The sequence below is a fragment of the Ips typographus genome, linkage group LG12 (assembly GCF_016097725.1).
Source record: "Ips typographus isolate SLU linkage group LG12, UJ_Ityp_2.0, whole genome shotgun sequence".
Classification (NCBI taxonomy): Eukaryota; Metazoa; Arthropoda; class Insecta; order Coleoptera; family Curculionidae; genus Ips; species Ips typographus.
The window spans coordinates 10,188,464-10,205,773 of NC_138433.1; the positions used below are offsets into that span (position 1 = coordinate 10,188,464).

The 17,310-nt window shown below is 38.5% G+C and overlaps 2 long non-coding RNA genes across 2 annotated transcripts; both read right to left on the minus strand.

Annotated features, from left to right (window-relative positions):
- Positions 1 to 1,993: 1,993 nt before the first annotated feature.
- On the minus strand, positions 1,994 to 2,716 carry LOC145736642 (uncharacterized). The gene is made up of 2 exons (XR_014180068.1): positions 2,200 to 2,716; positions 1,994 to 2,123 (listed from the first exon to the last, which is right to left on the minus strand). It is a non-coding gene; the product is annotated as an uncharacterized LOC145736642 (long non-coding RNA).
- A 5,719-nt stretch (positions 2,717 to 8,435) lies between these two features.
- On the minus strand, positions 8,436 to 8,845 carry LOC145736673 (uncharacterized). Its single transcript, XR_014180076.1, has 2 exons — positions 8,642 to 8,845; positions 8,436 to 8,565 (listed from the first exon to the last, which is right to left on the minus strand). It is a non-coding gene; the product is annotated as an uncharacterized LOC145736673 (long non-coding RNA).
- Positions 8,846 to 17,310: the final 8,465 nt, after the last annotated feature.

A 17,310-nucleotide genomic window follows, 5' to 3' on the forward strand; every position in this document is an offset into this window, starting at 1 on the left:
AAGGCCAGTGACCTTTTCTTTACAAAAGTAGAACGACGCGGTCCCAGAAATAAACATAAACAACTTTTTGTCGAAGGAAAAGGAGAAGAAACGTCCAATTCTTTGCAAGCAGTAGAAAAAACCGCTTGGATATATGTAACTAGGCTTAACCAGTCCACTACAGAAAAACAAATTGTGGATCATTTGTCAAGAGTTTGCAAAGTAAGCTGTACTAAATTGGAACTGAAAAATCGAGACAGTGTTGCATCTTTTCGGATAGGGGTGCCATTTGATAGGAAGGACAGTATTATGGACGGCGCCATCTGGCCCAGAGGAACATTACTAAACCGATACTTTTTTCCCAAAAACCGCGGATCTCAAAGTGAAACAAAAAAAAGCGACGTTGCCGCTGATGATTTTTTAAACCAAACCATAATAGAAACAAACTTAAAATAATGAACTTTAATGTGCAGGGACTTACGACGGATAAACTGAATAGTTTCGAAATTACCCTAAAAAATAAACATATATAAATCTGTTGCTTGTCAGAACATTGGCAACTCAACCATATTGAAAGTGTTCATATTCAAAACTACCACATTGTCGGGTCCTTCTGCCGGAAGGAGTACATCAGGGGTGGAGTATGTATATTGGCAAGAAGAGGCCTCAACGTTACTACTGTAGATGTTAGCAAATTCTGCCAGGAAAAAACATTAGAAGTTGCGTGTGTTAAAATTGTGATACATGAAACTCAGTTGTTTGTCTGTTCTCTGTACAGATCGCCGGGCGCAGGTATGGATACATTTTTTTGCAGGTTGCTTGACCTGATGCACCACATTTATGATAAAAGATTCAGTTACATAATATGCGGAGATTTTAATATAAATTTTTTGCCTAAAACTAGAGATAGTAGTAGTATTGCTCTAACTAATTTATTCTCAGGGTTCGGTATTAGGCCGACTATATTTCTTCCTACACGAGTTACAAATACATCTGAGTCATGTATTGACAATATATTTACTGATTGGGAGTGTTGCGATGTTGCTGTGGTAGATAATGATTTGTCGGATCATACGTATCAAATTGCGTACCTCGAGGTGGTAACGAATATCAGCTCACCCCCAATGAAACTGGTAAGACCAATAAACCAACGTTCATTACAAGCATTTCGAGACGAGTTAATGCGGGTGGATCTGGGCCTAGCTGATGGGTCTGGCGACGTCGACGCTCAATTTTGCACTTTTTTCTCAATATTTGATTACTTATACTCATATAGTTTTCCAGAGAAATTTATTAAAAACAGAAACCAAACGGACAAACGTCTGCGATTTTCCAGAGAGACTATCGAGCTCTCAAAATTAGTGAAAGAAATGGCAGCTATTAACAAACGAATAGCTAATCAAGTATACAACAACAAATACTTAGCTTTGAAAAAAATGTATGGGGCGCGACTGCGAGAAGAAAAAAGGTCGTTTAATAACAGACGATTATTAGCTTCAAAAAATATTAACAAAACCTCTTGGGACATCATCAACGAAAGTCGTGGTAAATATAGTAGTACAGCTGCTATAAGCATTATTGATCCATTCTCTACGACAGGAAAAATATTGAATGATCATCGGGCTATCAGTGAAGAATTTAACAACTTTTTTGTAAATTTACCAATGGCTCCTAATAAGCCGGATATCACAAAATGCTCTTTAAAATCAAGTATGCGCTCCTTTTTCCTCTTTCCTACTACACCATTAGAAATATACACGACAATAAATAAAATATGTAAAAAAAAGTCTTGCGGAGTTGACGGCATCTCTGGGACGGTAATTATAGCAGTTGCTGACATTTTAGCTGAACCAATATCGAGTTTAATAAACCTCAGCTTTGATCAGGGAATTTATCCTGACGCCTTAAAAACGTCTAAGGTGATACCCATATATAAAGGCAAAGGTGACCATAGCGATGTGAGAAATTTTAGACCGGTTGCACTAGCAAGTCAGTTTAGTAAAATTTTTGAGTATTGTTTTAATGTTCGTTTATCCAAGTATTTAGAAAAGTATAATATTATTTCTAGGCATCAAAATGGTTTTCGCCCGGGCTATTCTACTCAAACGGCTTTAGACATGGCTTTGAGCAATGTGTATGAAGCACTAAATAATAAAAACGAAGTTGCTGGATTATTTTTCGACATGTCGCGTGCCTTTGACACTCTCGACAGAGACTTACTCATTCGAAAGCTTGCATGTGCGGGCGTGAGGGGTCCTGCTGGCTCATGGGTGCATTCGTATTTGTCCCGGAGAAGTCAGGTGGTGGACGTCTGCGGCTCGAGATCAGATAGTTGTGAGGTGGCTGTTGGTACACCGCAGGGGTCCTGCCTATCTCCTACTTTATTTAACGTCTATATAAACGATTTGGCGGATTCATTAAGAGAAATTGGCTTTCCCATAATATATGCAGATGACTGCAGTGTCATAATAACAGCTAATAGTTTTCAAAATCTTATAGAAAAATGTCAGTTAGCGACTTCTACCATGGCGACGTGGTGTCAAAAGAATGGTTTGAAGCTGAACACAGATAAAACATACGCAATTCAGTTTACCACAAAGAACAAATCGATAAACTGTAGCCCTTTAATCTGGACAGAGGGTAGGTCGATACAGAGCGTCGATGGCGTCAGATTTCTGGGCATCACTGTAGATCAGAAACTTGCATGGGGATTGCATGGCGACATGATTAACTCTAAATTAAGTTCATACTGCTATATGATCAGAAATATTAAAACAACGGTGTCTCTGGAGGTGTTGAAATTGCTGTATTTTGGCTTGGTGCAGTCTCGCTTATCTTATGGTTTGATATATTGGGGTCACTCTCGTGCTGCCGGGTCGGTGTTTATTTTACAAAAAAGAATAATCAGAGCTATGGTTGGTCTGCGTCCCATGGAATCTTGTAGGAATGCATTCAGAACCCTGAGAATAATGACGTTGTCTTGTTTGTATATATATTTGTTGATTATCTTTATAATAGAAAAGAACAATAATTTACAGCAAAAAAGTTCTATACACAGACATAACACTAGGACAAAGAGTGAGTTTATTCTTCCTAAATGTAGATTGGCAATTTCGCAAACTGATCCGAACTATATGGGCATTAAATGTTTGAATAAATTGCAGAAAATAACCTGTTTATTTGATGGTTTCTCAGTAAATAAAAACTTTAAAAATAAGTTGAAGGATTTCCTTATAAATAGGTGCTACTATACAGTAGCAGAATTTTTTGATAGCGATGAACTGTGAGTGGCCGCTTCCAGATCGAGAAACTGGTTTTATCAATACCTGTGCCCTGTGCCCGATAAAAAAACCTGGTTTTTAATATTGTGATATTTTTAAGTGTTTTTTTTGTGACGGACTTTGTGTTGGTGTCGTTTATTCTAATTATTATACATGTTAGATAACTATACCTATAAATTGACGATCCCATAATGTTACATTGTTCTGTTGTAAACATTGAGTGGAATTAATAAATCAAATAAATAAATAAATAAATAAATAAATAAAATTAATGCATTTAATGCGTCCATCGTGTGTTCTTGTATTAGGTAAATAGCTATTACCTTGATTTCGGTAAGGTGCTCTGTTTCCATGGTTTGGACCTCTGTACTCATTATTTCTATTCCTTTGTATATCCCGATTTTGGTAATATGGCCGTTGACCGCCATTATTTGAATCATTATTAACGGCACTGTTCCTTGGTGGCATATTTCTTGTAAAATTTCCACGATAATTGACAAAATTCCTGTTCGGACCGTTACTGGCGACATTCCTGTTATCTACGAAATTTCTCCTTGTGCTATTACTATTATAATAGTGTAACATAAAGATTACACTAGGTGCCGTTACCCTAAGTTGCCCCGGTCTCCCCCAGTACAATGTTTGTGTCAGCAAGATTGGCGAATTGGGGTCATGATGTGGGTATAAATACTGCACCAAAAGCACGTATAGATTACCGAACTCTGGGGTCTTCCCCAGAGGGAAGTCACTGACTGATCTCTGGGTTAGTCTGGGTATGCCTATTGTGGAACTTAACGTGGAGCAGTAGGTGACCAAGTGCCACACCCTAGATCAGCCCTAGCAAAGGAAATAGTGTGGGCGAGCAGCTTAAGTTGCCGTTCCTACTTACCTCCCTTTGCTAGGTTCTTCACGTCTTTACCGGCTCGGTGAATGCCCTCGGACCTAAGTCTAGGGTTCATTCATCCCCGTTAAAGCGTCGCCCCCCGTGTTCCTTCTGCCCTATAACTTAATAAAACTGGGTTACTTGTGGAATCCTGTGTATTCTTCCCCCTCAACCAACCCTTAACGTGACAATAGACTCGATTTCTATTTGGATTGCCATCTCTGCGTGGAAAATTTGTTGTATTCCTAGTCCGCTCCTGACTATTTTATTCTCATTATTTAACGCATCGGACACGGAAAGCAGTGCCGTATCACGTGTCATCTGATTCACAAGGGCTCTCTCTTTAATGTCACTCAGCTTTAACACTAGCTGTTTTAAGTCATTTAAATTTTTATTACCTGAACTCAGCAAGTAATACATTTCATAGTAGGATGGATGTAAACCATTTTCAAAATGGTCCCTAAAAGTGTCAAAAGACATGGTCGGGTCAATTTCTGTTGCCAACGCAAGTAAATCGAAATAATATTTTTTAACATCCTCATTGTCTTGATGTTTTCGTGTATTTAATCGAAACTTTAATTTTCTTAGTGGCTGTTCACCAGAAAATTCTATTAAAAAGTCTGTTTTTATATTCGTCCATGTTTTTGCCTGGTTCGCCGGTTCGTTAATATAACCATCAAACCAAGTCTGAGCCGGGCCTTCCAAGAAATTTGCTAAGTAGGAAATTTTGTGGTTTTCCGACCAGCTGTTTGCAATCGCTGCTTTTTCATATTTATTCACAAAAATAATGGGAGAGTCTATAGATGGGTTAAATGTAGGTGGACATGTAAACTTTGGGGTGGCTGGAGTTTTTGGCTCAGCCAAAGCTACCTGTAAAGTCATGTTAGCCATTGCTGCAGTATTGTTAGGGCGTATCACACTGTTTCTCTCTCGAATTACAGGGGGTGGGCAAGGATTATTATAACCTTGTAATAAATCTGTGGGGCGGGATGAGGTAGGCTTTGGCACTACTATTTCTAAGGGACTTTCTTGCCAAGGCTCTTAGAATCTCGATTCTAGGAGGCAACCAACTAAATGTAGATTTTTACAACGGGAAGCCGAATACTTGGGACACATTATAAAAGCCGGTGGGTACACTACCCAGCCTGAGAAAACTGGAATTTTTGAAAATTATCCTGTGCCAAAGACAGTTAAAGAGGTACGTGTTCTAAATTTTGCCAAGGTTATTCACCCATTGACCCAGTTGACCAAGAAAAATTAAAAATGGCTCTGAAACAAGCTTTGATTAAGCCGCCTATTCTAAAGTACCGAGATATGAATCTTGAATTTATTTTGAACATAGACGCAAGTGCAACTGCAATCGTCGCCATTTTAGCGCAAAAATATGACGGAATTGAACATCCTGTATGTTACGCCAGCCGTACGCTGAATACTGCTGAACAGCGGTATTCGACAATTGAAAAAGAATGCCTGGCTATAGTGTACGCTGTTAAGAAATACCGAATCTACTTAACAGGAACTTATTTTACAATTATGACAGACCATCGGCCACTGAAATATTTATTGAATATTAAGGATCCAAGTTCCAGACTGGCCAAATGGAGGATGTTCCTAATGGAATACAGTTTTACTGCTCAATATAGATCAGGAAAAATGAATGCAAATGTAGATAGCCTTACAAGACTAAGAACAGAAGAAGTTTAAAACCCTTCACGAGTTCTTTTAATAGTTAATTAATAGTGCAGGCACAAGTGTATTATTAAAAGAACCACCACCCCCCATACCTTAAATACAACTCCATATATATACTTCCCTCTCCCCTCCGTCAAAAGACAGGGGTTTCGTCGCTTCTTCTCCTCCCCCCCATTTTTGACAATAACGTTTTTTGCGGCGCTTTCGGGGTTCAGCGCAACTCAAATTCAACGTTCAACTTCCACCCCCGAACACTCAACCTTTCTAACTGCAATTTGACCTTGTCAGACCTTGACATATTAAATAAGGGTCTCAAATATAATTTCAACTTCCAACCTAATGTCAAAGATTTACAAATTCTTTCTGCTAACGTCAAAAATGTCATTTCTAGGGGTGTCCCTGTAGCGTCACAGGGTATAGGTATAGGTCTTCCTAAGATTCATAAACAAAACATCCCCATCAGACCTGTACTTATCCTTTTGTGGTTCCCCCTGTCACCGTCTTTCCTCCTGGTTGCACGACACAATTCTTCAAATCACCAACTTCAACAACAGATACTCAATTAAAAATTCCACTGAACTATGTTGTGAATTGAAAAATCTATTCATACCTCCAACCGCTATGATGGTATCTTTCTATGTGTCGAACCTTTTTCCAAGCATCCCTCCTGCATTTTCCTAGTACAGGGATTACTGTCCAGCTGTGAGAACACTGACCCTTTCCAGGTGGAGGATTTGGTGTCTCTAGTAGCTTTGGTTCTTGATCAGAATTTCTTTCAGTTTGATAACAAGTTTTATGCACAAACCAAAGGCCTCGCAATGGGATCATGCCTTTCCCCTCTATTGGCGGAAATTTTTTTCACCTTCAACCAGAAAATTGCATCCTTAAACCCATTTTTCCATCGCCTTTTCAGCATTCCAATGTCCCAACATAACTTTAACACTGAACTTTCATGGATAAAACAATAGCCTTGAATAATAACTTTCCATCCTTTTTAATAAACGAACTTTATTACAACCATTTTAACAAATACATTAACAAAGATCTAATTATACCTGACGTAAATAAATAAACCACTTTTTTCTCCATACCCTTTTATGGCACTGTTTCATTACAATTAAAAAACATTTTTAAATCACACAACATCAAAATTTGTTTTAAAGTTCAACATAATTCCAGGCGGTTCCTTTCCAATTTAAAAGATCCCACTCCCTTACTTCGGAGATCTGGAGTTTACCGGTTGTCTTGCTGTACCCCACAGTGTACAGCTCTCTACATCGATCAAACAAGTAGAAAGTTTTCAACCAGAGTCCATGAACACACTAGAGAGGTTAATAAATTCCAGCAGAACCCGAACTTAGATAACACTACTATCAAATCCAATTTTGCTCGACACCTCACCCTTACTAATCACTCCTTTAACATTGAACAGGGGTTCAAAGCATTACATCTATGTGAAAAGAGCAATCTTCGAAATCTTCTGGAGGTTCTGGAAATTAATAATGCTTCCATTGACAGTCAACACATCTGCTTGAATGACCAACTTCTTCACCCGGCCATTGCGTTCTTCAGGTCTCTGAATTTTTAACCCTGCCACCACGTCTGCCCCTTTTCTTCCCTGATTCTCCCTTTTTTAACTTGTGAAGCCTCCCCCTTGTGACTTTCTTCCCTTCAGGCTCCCCTTCGTCGCGCATGTAAAAAGCAAGTCTTTCAATTATAATCCATTCTAATTTTGCTTAAACCTTCAAGTTAATTTAATCAACTAATTAAAGTCGTTTGTTTACTTTGTTTGATTTCCTCTCTTATCCCGCTACAGTGACATCGTTGGCAGACGACAGCATCACTTGACAGTCTGTCATTCTTCAGTTTGTAAATCACTTTCGGTCATTTTGTTAACGGTTTATCAGTCTGCGATTTTCCAGAGAGACTATCGAGCTCTCAAAATTAGTGAAAGAAATGGCAGCTATTAACAAACGAATAGCTAATCAAGTATACAACAACAAATACTTAGCTTTGAAAAAAATATATCGGGCGCGACTGCGAGAAGAAAAAAGGTCGTTTAATAACAGACGATTATTAGCTTCAAAAAATATTAACAAAACCTCTTGGGACATCATCAACGAAAGTCGTGGTAAATATAGTAGTACAGCTGCTATAAGCATTATTGATCCATTCTCTACGACAGGAAAAATATTGAATGATCATCGGGCTATCAGTGAAGAATTTAACAACTTTTTTGTAAATTTACCAATGGCTCCTAATAAGCCGGATATCACAAAATGCTCTTTAAAATCAAGTATGCGCTCCTTTTTCCTCTTTCCTACTACAACATTAGAAATATACACGACAATAAATAAAATATGTAAAAAAAAGTCTTGCGGAGTTGACGGCATCTCTGGGACGGTAATTATAGCAGTTGCTGACATTTTAGCTGAACCAATATCGAGTTTAATAAACCTCAGCTTTGATCAGGGAATTTATCCTGACGCCTTAAAAACGTCTAAGGTGATACCCATATATAAAGGCAAAGGTGACCATAGCGATGTGAGAAATTTTAGACCGGTTGCACTAGCAAGTCAGTTTAGTAAAATTTTTGAGTATTGTTTTAATGTTCGTTTATCCAAGTATTTAGAAAAGTATAATATTATTTCTAGGCATCAAAATGGTTTTCGCCCGGGCTATTCTACTCAAACGGCTTTAGACATGGCTTTGAGCAATGTGTATGAAGCACTAAATAATAAAAACGAAGTTGCTGGATTATTTTTCGACATGTCGCGTGCCTTTGACACTCTCGACAGAGACTTACTCATTCGAAAGCTTGCATGTGCGGGCGTGAGGGGTCCTGCTGGCTCATGGGTGCATTCGTATTTGTCCCGGAGAAGTCAGGTGGTGGACGTCTGCGGCTCGAGATCAGATAGTTGTGAGGTGGCTGTTGGTACACCGCAGGGGTCCTGCCTATCTCCTACTTTATTTAACGTCTATATAAACGATTTGGAGGATTCATTTCGAGAAATTGGCTTTCCCATAATATATGCAGATGACTGCAGTGTCATAATAACAGCTAATAGTTTTCAAAATCTTATAGAAAAATGTCAGTTAGCGACTTCTACCATGGCGACGTGGTGTCAAAAGAATGGTTTGAAGCTGAACACAGATAAAACATACGCAATTCAGTTTACCACAAAGAACAAATCGATAAACTGTAGCCCTTTAATCTGGACAGAGGGTAGGTCGATACAGAGCGTCGATGGCGTCAGATTTCTGGGCATCACTGTAGATCAGAAACTTGCATGGGGATTGCATGGCGACATGATTAACTCTAAATTAAGTTCATACTGCTATATGATCAGAAATATTAAAACAACGGTGTCTCTGGAGGTGTTGAAATTGCTGTATTTTGGCTTGGTGCAGTCTCGCTTATCTTACGGTTTGATATATTGGGGTCACTCTCGTGCTGCCGGGTCGGTGTTTATTTTACAAAAAAGAATAATCAGAGCTATGGTTGGGGTGCGTCCCATGGAATCTTGTAGGAATGCATTCAGAACCCTGAGAATAATGACGTTGTCTTGTTTGTATATATATTTGTTGATTATCTTTATAATAGAAAAGAACAATAATTTACAGCAAAAAAGTTCTATACACAGACATAACACTAGGACAAAGAGTGAGTTTATTCTTCCTAAATGTAGATTGGCAATTTCGCAAACTGATCCGAACTATATGGGCATTAAATGTTTGAATAAATTGCAGAAAATAACCTGTTTATTTGATGGTTTCTCAGTAAATAAAAACTTTAAAAATAAGTTGAAGGATTTCCTTATAAATAGGTGCTACTATACAGTAGCAGAACTTTTTGATAGCGATGAACTGTGAGTGGCCGCTTCCAGATCGAGAAACTGGTTTTATCAATACCTGTGCCCTGTGCCCGATAAAAAAACTTGGTTTTTAATATTGTGATATTTTTAAGTGTTTTTTTTGTGACGGACTTTGTGTTGATGTTCCCATAATGTTACATTGTTCTGTTGTAAACATTGAGTGGAATTAATAAATCAAATAAATAAAAATAAATATGGTGGTTACTGGGTGTGCACCGTAACTACTAACACGGGTGTGACATCTCCCCCTTCCAACAAGTGTTCGCCCCGAACACTAAAAGCTTATGTTTACTAGAGCAACTTACTTATTCTCTAATCTTACTTTATAAAGCAGGTGGGGATGTTCTTTATTCAAACCAACAATTATTACTTCTTCAAACTAACACGTTACGTATTTGCTAAAAAAAGTGTGGGGAAAGCTTTATTGAAAAAATATCTTAACTACTTCTACTTCTCGATTTTTAGACGTTGCCATGTTTGTATATTCAAAACCAATTATTCCTTTCATTGGGTCACCTTTCAACCTTGTTGTTGCGTCCATCTTCTTGCCTTCTCATTTAAGCGTAAATTGTCCCCTGCATCGGGCACCATCTTCTAGTACCTTCTCTCGGCACTACATTGCCTAAGCGGAAATCCATCGCTTAGCTTCGACATCTTTGGTCCATTGCGTGCTCTCTTTTTGGCACACGTTGCTTTGGACTACTATACATCGTCATTTCTAAGCCCATGTGGAGAACCTTCTTCAGCCCGTCATCTGAAGGACTCTGGGTGCACGCTGGTGTAGAACCGACGGTGCGGAACCCATCCGAAGATGCTGGTTTCTCCTAGGCTTGCTCCTCTTCTTCTCGCTTCAGGTCAATTTGTCGATAGACGCAACGAGGTAATTAGGTGGCCCCTAAAGTCAACAATTAATTAGCAAACAAGCCCGACTCCAATAACATAAACAGACATAACATGTATTCGCATATGACCTTATTATAAACAAAACACCTGATACTTGCGCGATTTTGCTACCTCAGCAAAGTGTCTAGGTCTGGAATGGCGTTACTGGCCTAGAAATCGAGATATTGTTATTGCATTAACTATACATACACTTATTTTATAAAACCTAGTCATCAAAAAATTTAGTTTTATCTTACCCAATAAAATACAAAACTAATATGTGCTCCTATGCACTAAAATGTTTAGGGCAACCTGCAGGCCGCTCTTGATATTGCCCTACTCAGTTCAAGCAACTGCGGACCTGCAGGCTGGTCCTTCAAAACTCGTCTTGATTCTTCTGGGGTGTGCTTGAACTTGTGGGGGTGGGCATGGTTGAGTCGTCTTCCTGATCTCTCTTTCTTTCTCTCTCTTTGTCTCTCTTCTTTCTTCTGGTCTTTCCCTCTCTTCTTTCTTCTCTGTTATTCCTTCATCTTTTTTTTGTGACTTAATTGGCTTCAATTTGCGAGGGTGTGTCTATCAATGTGAGGATTAATAGACGGGGATTGAACGGAGCGCCTCCACCATGTCACGTTTAGGGGGTAGCGTAGGAAGAGAAACAAGATCGTAGCTTAAGTATGTCGTCTTTATTTAATACTCTGTTAACATTGAGCTAGCTCTTACCCCCAGATGGCCGCTAGCACCGCCGCTGGCGGGACGCACATGGAACACTGTCCAAGAGGGGGTGTGTAAGTGTGTGGGTGTGGGTGTATGTGCGTAAGGCCTTCTGATGTGCCTCCAAGCGGAACCCGCTCGATACGAGCAGGGTGCCCCTATGTCCGACACGCCCAAAGGATTTACTTAAGGCACTGCAAGCCCTCTTGAAGTGTCGCCAACCGAAACCCGCTCGATACGAGCAGGGAGCCCCTATGACCGACACGCCCAAATGACTTACTTCAGGTACTGATAGGGTCAAGAGTTCGGACGGTCACCTCTTGGTATGCGTAAGAACTCTTGTCTTTTCAGCCTGGGCTTCCAAGAAGGTATCGGTGCCGTCCGGGCACTAGAAAGTTCGGACTGATGCTCGAAGACCGACCTAGAGACCAGTGACCTCCCTCTGGAGATGCCCCAGAGTTCGGTGCCTTAGCCGAGCTACGGTGCATCTTTTATACTCGTCAGCGACCTCATTACGCTAACCTTGCTGACTATGGTGGTTACTGGGTGTGCACCGTAACTACTAACACGGGTGTGACAATATTATTATGTAAATGTTAAATCTTCTTATTTATAATATTACATAATATGTTTGTAACAAATTTAGAACATTATAGAAACTTAACTCTTAAACAGTGTGATTTATTATATGAAAAACTAGTACATATAAGTACTAGTAATACTAAATCTAATAATAAAATAAATTGTATAGTGAAAAAAACAAAGGTTTACAACTTTATTTATTAGTCAAACAATAGTAATATATTGATCTGACCTTAAATCCTAATACAATTTGGGCACAACCATAAATCATCAGGAGTTTCTTTTAAATTAACACGTTTAAAAGGGAACCATTTAATGTCACAGTTTTCGTTATCACAACAAATCATTGGTGAACCATCATCTGCAGATTTGCAAAAACAATACAACATTGACTTGTTAGAATTTGTAGTAAAAAATTTCCCTAAAAGTTCTGGTAAAATTATTTTTAGATGAAAGTACTTTTTCAGAATTATAATACCAAAACTCTTGATCAAAGTCAATTCTTTCCACAAATAGTGCATTTGAGGGACTCCAAACAACAAAATCACAAAATTGTGTTTTGGTAATTGCCATCTGTTGTTGGATTTAATAAAAACATGAATGTGATTTATCTAAAAAAATTCCATTTTCACTTTGTTTTTAAAAAAAAATGATGATTTTTTACACATGTCTTCAATTGAATTGTTTTTTAACAGAAATGGACACTTGACTTCCAAACCATGGCATCTGGGGATGCTCCAAAATATGGATATTCTGAATTTATGCAGAACCCAACTGGTTTGATTACAAAGTTATCATGAAACATTTTTTGCTCATTTTCATAAGCTTATATCCAATCTTTTTCATGTTTTTTTCCCCATTCAGTGGCTGCTGTTTTAAAAATGGAATTGAGTGGATAGCATATCTGTTTTATTAAAAAAAGAGATGGCTTATCCAAAGATGTTCTGGTGACTTTTTTGAAATTTGAGGCTGTTATTCGTCCTATTCGTTGTTGAAACCAACTCTCACATAATGACTGACTAACTGTGGCTTCTTGCATTTTAAGACAATCATCCTCGGCAATGGAAATATTGAGGGAAAACCCAATACTGACAAGTTCAGCTAAAGAATATGTTTGGAACTCTTCTTGGTAAAGGCTGGCATATGGTTTGTCAATACTATTTTCTAATGGAACTTGGCTTGCTATGTGACTTGCAAATGGCTCAATAATCCGCATCAGTGGACAAGTGCTGCCTATTTCATCTATTTTGCACATCAAATGATTTAGTTCCTGATTTGATATGGGGGAATACTTTGATTGTCTGTGTAGTGAAAGGTAGTTCCAAAATTAATTTCACTGACAGGTTTGTATTCAATTTTTCGTACTGTTGGAACTTTTCACATGGCTCGTACATCAGTTGAAGAAGTGCTTGCTTTCATTGTGTTTATGTACTCAGCTGAGTACAACAAAGCTCCTACATGGCTACAAACTTCACTTAAACCAGCCATACAGGTGCAATGAGCACTATTTACACTTCCATCTTGTTGACAAATAATCCAAACCTTCAGGGGATGTTCATTCATTCTTTGATAATGTTTGACCTAAATAAAAAATAAAAAATATAGATTGTGTTCAGAGAACTGACTGAAAAGTAAAATACCTTTCCTATCAACACAATATAGTCACTAATTTTATGAGCTCCACAGTTGCTTACAAAGCCAGCATCAAAGTATTTGAATGCATTCAAACTTTTAAATGCTTTCATTTGCTGTCAGTATAGTAACTAGTAGAAAGAACTAAGTAGCTAATTATATCCATGTTACTTACAGGAGGAAAATCTGCAGCCGATATGCTAAACTGGTCATCTTTAAGTTCAAAGGGGTCAACACCCATAACTTTTATTTTCTGTTCGTACCTAACCGCTACTTCGGGGTTTTGGGCACGTATTTTAAAATAGTAATCACTCATTTTAGCTAGTTTAAATAAATTCACAATCCACTACTAATTATCCACGAAAAAACGTCTTATAGAAGCGATCTCTACAATGAAACTAATGGTAGGATGTCCTGTGCTTGCCCTTCCAAAAATATATGACGTAAAACAGCCGATTTAATGGAGTGCCTAATTGGTCCTTATCCAAGATCAAAATCGGGAAACCAGTACGTTCTTGTTGTGGTGGATTGGTTCACTAAATTTGTACTTGTGCACCCTATGGCGAAAGCGACTTCTAAGGCCATAGTTAAGTTCATTCAAAATCAAGTTTTCCTTTTGTTTGGGGTTTGCCAAATTTTCTCTTGTTACAATGGTAGTCAGTTTACTAGCAAGGAGTTTAAAGATCTCATGACTAAGTATAGTGCCCAGAAAATTTGGTATATCGCTAAATATCATGCACAAGTAAACCACACTGAAAGAGTCAACCAAGTGATAATCACTGCAATAAGATCCTACATTCATGAAAATCACAGGGATTGTGATAAATCTATTTTCCAATTTGCCTAGGCTATTAGACTGGCTAAATATGAAATTACTGGTTTCTCTCCTGCATTTTTAAACTTTGCCAGAAATATACCTGTTGAGGGTTCATTTTATGGTTTAATCAGTGATAATGCTGACAATAAAGTGGAAATTTCTGATAAAGTGCATAACCCCAATACAGTTCAGGAATTACCTAACATATATGAAGAAGTTCGGAACCGACTTCATAACTCTTACATTCAAAGTGAACAACGTTATGATTTTCGAAAGAGAGATGCTAAGTATCATGTTGGAGATCAGGTCTGGAAGAAAAATTATGTTTCATCTAAAGCAGTAGACGGTTTTGCTGCCAAGTTGTCACCTAGGTACATTCCTTGTACTATTGTCACGAATGGAAAATCCATTAATTCAAAAGATGGACTTATTGACTTAAAAACATAAGAATATTCGAGGATTGCGAAATATTAAGCGCACGAGGCAAGGTCGCACCATGATGCACTGAGTGCATCGTATCGGTGATGAGTCACCACCACCTGCGTTGCAGGAATATGAAAAACAGGCGACGAACAATAACAAACTACGTCAGCCGATCAATCGGGTATAAAACACGCCGATTGCAGCAGTATAGGGGGAGTGTGAACCAATCGACGGTAGTGCGACCAGCTGAACCAAGAGAGTCAAGATGTCGACTCTCCTCGTCGAAAAAAGATCAAGTTAAGTAGTCCATTCTCCAAAGTTGTTCCAACACGAAAGTGACCAAGCCAGCCGCCAGAAAATGCTAAGTCCTTAGCTTATGAATCTATGGAAGTACAATTGTTAAATTGTCAACTTTTAGTGTGTTTATGACCGTATTGTGCAGACCCATTTATGTATACTACATTTAATAGATTTAAGTGTTTAATAGAAAACTCAGTGTTTGATTCCATCCTTAAAACTGAGATCCCGGCACGACGTTTAACGTCGTGAGTCAGTTTAATTGATGAACCCAGAAGGGCTCATAAATTAAACGTGACACTATTTCTAAAGTCCTCTCTAATTTGGTATACCGTTTGGTTGACAGGGATGGAAATAATTTGGGAGATTGGCATGTATCTGACATTAAACCGGATGTGACTTTAAGTGACGAGTCTGAGCATTCTGATGTTCATTCGTCTGACTCCTGATTATTGAGATTTAGTTTTTGTTAGGATTGACTCTAACTTTGTTTCGTTTAATAGGTGTACACGATTTGAGTCGGTCGTATGTTTTTCTAATTGATTGAATCCATAATGAACAAGTTTGTGTTTTCTTGATTTGGTGATAATGACATTTGTTCAATAAGTGAAACACCTTTTTCAATAAGTGTCATTATTAAGGGACAGTGGCGGGTACTTATATACTCAATTGTTTAGTTGAAAGATTCTGTGGATACCGTATTACCGAATAACACATTTTAACATCGTGTACCATTTTTAATTTAATTAAATTTGACTTGTTTATTATTGGATTTAATTTTTCTCGATTGTGACTTTAATTAATTGATTTTCCCGCTTTGGATATTCCCCTTTATTTGTTTGTTCTGGAATGAGTGTTACCGTGTGGTCAGAGTTCCTGGAACGATTTGGGAGTGTCAGGGAGTACATTTTTCCTCGATTGTGTCTTTATTAATTTTTTCCCGTTTTGGATACACCTCTTAGTTTTTTTTGTTCAGAAACGAGTGTTACCGTGTGGGTTCTTGGGACGATTTAGGAGTGTCAGGGAGTCAATTTTCCTTTTGCTCGATTGGGTCAATTGTTTTTCCCCGCAACTTGTCCCTGTAAGTACCTTAATGGCCCTGGAGTACGGGGACTTTCTACTGTGTTCGACCTCAGCCCCAATACCTTGGTTACGTGAGATTTGGCGTCAGTGGTTTTGTTCGGAACACCCGAGTAGATTTAATTTTTGTGTGGTTACTGATACACTAATCGTTCGGTGTATTTTTCGGGTTTTCTAGAGAGGGTTCCTATCAAAAACCTTTTCTTTTGTTGGTGGACAATTGTCTTCTCTTTCCTGTTAGTTTTCTTTATTTCATTTCCACCTGCCAGGTGATTTGTTTTGGTTTCTCTTTCTGTGGTTTTCCTGAGCGTTGAGTCCTGTCTCTGTTTATCTCTACTGAGACTAATGAATGAGGTTTCCTCTCACATAACGAGGTTTACGCAACGTTGGTTTCATGTTCAACCCCGTTTTAATTTTCTGGACATAAACCGGTTAGAGATTTGTAGGGTCATGACGACTTCTCCTGGGAATATTGTTCGGGTGGGAGACTGGAGCAAGTCAACTGGTATCTTGTGTTTTTTTTTTCTCTCTTCAGAGCTACTGCATAGCTGTGATGAGCTTCATTTTTGCTTGAAAGGTTGTATGCCTCCTTCAAATGGTATGCTGGCGCCCATCGCATTTGTTTTCTTGATTTTGGTGGTTTACCGTCTTTTGGTTTGCTTTTCTTCAGGTCAGTATCGAGGTGCTTTTTCACTTAAAAAAAAATAAACAAATTTAATTTTTTTTGGTTACTTAGGGGTGTGTGTTACGTACGAAATAGAGTTTTCGTCCGTAACTCGTTTGGTTTGTGTTTTTAATGTCCGTGGGCCTAGTTACACTAGTAGACCTATTCCGATCGCTTAATAGCTCCATTTGCACTTTGTGCACATTTTGTGCACATTTTGTGGTTAATGTGGGTGCGTGACCTGATGAGTTATCAGGTGCCGTAGTCACGTGATTAGTTTCGATTTTTGTCGGGGAAGCGTCGGTTTGTGGTCGTGTTTCTTTGTGTCAGGTGCCTTGTGGCCTATTTAATCACCCCACTTTGTGATATCGGTCCCTTTACCACTACAGCACCCAAACTGCCGACATCTGACCTAGCTTCTGAGCGTGTGTGACTTGAATTATTTTTTTTTAATCCTTGATCATCTGGCCGAATCACAGTATTGTGTTCGGTCCGACCAGAGATCTAAGGGC